This window comes from Oryzias latipes, chromosome 24, assembly GCF_002234675.1.
Source record: "Oryzias latipes chromosome 24, ASM223467v1".
Taxonomy (NCBI): domain Eukaryota; kingdom Metazoa; phylum Chordata; class Actinopteri; order Beloniformes; family Adrianichthyidae; genus Oryzias; species Oryzias latipes.
The window spans coordinates 1,585,009-1,589,522 of NC_019882.2; positions in this window are offsets into that span (position 1 = coordinate 1,585,009).

A 4,514-nucleotide genomic window follows, 5' to 3' on the forward strand; every position below is an offset into this window, starting at 1 on the left:
TAAAAAAAACGCAAAGTTTTCCAAGAAATTCCAAAAACCTATTTTTAAAGAAATTATGATTCTTTTTAGGAGCAGACTGCAATAAAACCATTGATGAACAGAGGAATTTAAGGAATAAATAAATCCATTTTTCCAGTGGTTTCTGCAATATCTATAATTGACACAAATAAAAGTCAACTTTCTGTCCGTTGATGTTTTTATAAAAGGCTCATATAGAGATGTGTTTGTTTTCTATCATTTCTCCAGAATCAAAACAGACTAAAGCTGCAAATGTTTGGTTACTTTTAGCATTAAAGCCCCTGTTAATACAAAAAAATATAGGGCCTTGTAATGAAATCAAATGTTGCTAATTGTTCTGATAAAAGAACTGAATTTGAGGCTGCATCTGGTTTTTTCAGAGGCGAGCAGAAGAAGAAGCAGCTGTGAAAAGCCTTGAAGGAGAGCTGGAGAGGTTTTCGTCTCCGAGCACGTCAACGCGTCCTCAGAAGAGTCCGGGAACTCTTTGGAATCTGCAGCATCTGGGAAGGAGGCGTTGACGGTTGAAGTCCAGACTGGGGAGCATAGCTGTCAGCGGCTCCGACGCCTCCATCGCAGCCCGAAGGCCCGTTTGGACCAGCATGACTGACAGGTGAGCGGCAGGCGTTCACCAAGAGCTGCTCCGATTCCAGAATCTTCGTTTTCATTGGTCAGTTTGTAAAACTTCAAAGTGAAAAAGCAGAAAAAGGAAAATAAGTGGATGAAGTTTTAAACTGCAAGATTTGATTAAAAGAATTTCTGATACAGCATGAATAATTGGAAGCAAACACTGAAGATGCTGGGATTTCTTTGTGGTGTCATGTTGTATCTGCTGTGTTGTGGTGCTTAAAAACGTGTCATTTTCTGGTGTCGTCTTCGTCGTTCCTCATCTTCAGCAGGAGCCTCCCTGGTCATGTCAGAATGTGCAGCAGATGATGTTGGTGGTGAGAGGAGCTCTGTTCTTGAGGCGTTCTGCTCAGCTTTAGTCTCACCTCAACACTCGGAACAGATCAGCGCACAGGTTCTCAGAGCTCCTTCGAGAACACGCTGACAGGATTATCAAGACCACATGTCAGGGCCTTCACTCAATCTGATCGGGTTTATGGTTCCTGCACATTTGAAAGTCAAAGAACCAAATGAAAAGATAGAAAAAGGAAGTTAAAAATGTAAAGAAATGTCATGCAAGTAATCATTTAAATGTCAGCATTTATTTTTTAAGTTACTACAATTTATTGGCTTTATTTTATTTAAATGTTCAAAAGGTGAAAAAACAAGAAACAAAAAAACTAATTTCTGTGAAAGGAAGACTTTAGAGGACTCTGGAGGACTTTAGAGGAACATGGAAGACTTTCAAGGACTCTAGACTACTCTGGAAGACTTTAGAGGACTCTAGACTACTTTGGAGGACTTTAGAGGACCATGGGAGACTCTAAAGGACTTTAGAGGACCATGCGAGACTCTAGAGGACTGTGTAGGACCATGGAAGACTTTCTAGAACTTTCAAGGACTCTGGACTACTTTAGAGGACTTTAGAGGACCATGGAAGACTTTCAAGGACTCTGGACTACTTTAGAGGACCATGCGAGACTCTAGAGGACTTTAAAGGACTCTAAAGGACTTTAGAGGACCATGCGAGACTCTAGAGGACTTTGTAGGACAATGGAAGACTTTGTAGAACTTTCAAGGACTCTGGACTACTTTAGAGGACTTTAGAGGACAATGGAAGACTTTCAAGGACTCTGGACTACTTTAGAGGACTTTAGAGGACCATGCGAGACTCTAGAGGACTTTGTAGGACAATGGAAGACTTTGTAGAACTTTCAAGGACTCTGGACTACTTTAGAGGACTTTAGAGGACAATGGAAGACTTTCAAGGACTTTGGACTACTTTAGAGGACTTTAGAGGACCATGGAAGACTTTCAAGGACTCTGGACTACTTTAGAGGACTTTAGAGGACCATGCGAGACTCTAGAGGACTTTAAAGGACTCTAAAGGACTTTAGAGGACCATGCGAGACTCTAGAGGACTTTGTAGGACAATGGAAGACTTTGTAGAACTTTCAAGGACTCTGGACTACTTTAGAGGACTTTAGAGGACAATGGAAGACTTTCAAGGACTTTGGACTACTTTAGAGGACTTTAGAGGACCATGGAAGACTTTCAAGGACTCTGGACTACTTTAGAGGACTTTAGAGGACCATGCGAGACTCTAGAGGACTTTAAAGGACTCTAAAGGACTTTAGAGGACCATGCGAGACTCTAGAGGACTTTGTAGGACAATGGAAGACTTTGTAGAACTTTCAAGGACTCTGGACTACTTAAGAGGACTTTAGAGGAACATGGGACACTCTAGAGGACTTTACAGGACTCTGGAGGACTTTAGAGGACCATGAGAGACTCGAGGACTTTGTAGGACCATGGAAGACTTTCGAGGACTCTGGACTACTTTAGAGGACTTTAGAGGACCATGAGAGACTCGAGGACTTGAGAGGACTCTGGAGGACTTTAGAGGATTCTGGAGGACTGTGACATTGTTTGTAAAAATGTCAATCAGTTCTTGTGATGATTATGATGATGGGATCATTTTGGATGAAGAAACTTGTCAAATTTTTAACTGTTAATCAGGAAAGACCTGGAAAACAAGCCCAATCCAGATCTTCATCCACAGTCTGAAATGGAACATTATGAATCAAGTTTTGTGTTTTTTAACAAAGTTCTGTACTTTTTGACGGTTTACCAGGAGAGTAAATCAAATCCTTTCAGTCTAAGTGAGCTGCAGGGTCTCCCCATGAAGATCCTTCAGCTCCATCTCAGCGTCCTCCTCCACCACCGTGGGGGCCACTTCTCTCGTGCGTGGCGCTTTCTAAACAGAGAAGGTGGGTGTGGGAAAGACCTGCTGGTCACTGCACACGCTCACACGCGTGATCAGCTGATCTCCGACTCCCCCGACTCTCCCAGCGCTTCATGCGTGTGCACGTATGTGCGTGTGTTCCTGCCTCCCTGGGAAATCCTCCAGCAGCGTTTCTCTGTGGGACCTCATCCTCTGCAAATGACAACAAACTCAGACCATGAAGGACAGCAGGTTCTGAAGATTAGCTCCAAAGAAAACGCTTGAAAGGGAAATTAATTTATGGGAGGGGGGAATCTTGATTCCACAAAAATTCCAATGAATTTGTCTAAAATCTGAACCTGAAGTTCACACATGCAGTGATGAGGAGGATGAACCTCAGGAGGAAGAAAGGATGATTGTGTGGTGCTGCAGTGAAGGAGCGTTGTGTGCTGAGAGGCGCTCTTTGTTGGGGGAGTTCTGCAGAGATGGGGGCCTCAGACGTCCCCCGCTGTGGTGGGAGGCTGGTGTGCGATCATCTGTTTGATTCAACACTTGTGGAAAAGTGACAGGCGGAGCCCGTCCTCCCTGCTCCGTGATGCGCCCCAAATGTTTGCCTTTTTCACGTCAAACCTCCCGAACAGCTCAAAAGAGGTCAGAAAAGCAGACTTTGAGTTTTCAGAGTTTGAAAAACACCTTCAAAACTAAAAAAACTTCACGTTGGGTGAAACACAAAAAGATTTTTCTCTATTTGAACATTTTGCTTTTCGAGGGATATTATCATCAAATACAGGAACAATTCTTAGAACATTTCATACATTTTTACACTACTAACCATTTTAATGATCAATTTTCCTTTTCAGTGAGAATCAGACGGTAAAAGAATAACAAACGATGAACTTCATTGCTAAAAATAACCCAAGTGGGGATGTTTTTAACAACTCCATATTTTTTCTATTTTTTTAACTCAGGAAACAAACAATAAATGTGGTTAAAATGTGACATAATTCAAAAAATCGTCCCAACATGAATAAATTGGGTTTTCAGAATGCATCTGCACGTTTGAACTGTTAAAACTACACAGCTTGTCAACTGCCGATTACATCATTTCCCTTTATTCTTATTGCTTTTTTTTAGTTCATTTTATTGACTCTGGTTGGAAATAAAGATGAATTTCAGAGTAAACGTGTATCCAGGTGAGCAGCGGGGCAGTCGGGACAGGCGGGGGCATCTCGGCCTCGCCCCCTCCCCTTCCATGTTCCCCCTGGTTTCCCAGGCCTGCTCTCCCAGGGTGTTTGACCTGACTTCATGCCCCTCTCTGCCCTCTTTCTGCCCCTCCTGGGGCTTCCTGCCTCCTCCTGCAGCCACACAGGCTCGTATTGTGGCAGAACCCACGCCGGTCGCAGCACGCTAACGCACAGACGCACACTTATACGCAGAAATGTGGACAGTGACACTAATCACGATGAACTGATGTGTTCATGGATGCAGGAAAAAAAACTTTGAGGAACAGAATTTCAAAATAAAACCTAAAAAAAGGAATAATGCCAAGAGCAGATGCTTGTCCCATCCTTGATTTAATTGCACTTCTTAGGAAGTATGATCTTAGTACATATATAAAAAAAACAATCGAGTTTTCATTTTTAAATCATTTTTGTAGATATTTTAGTCA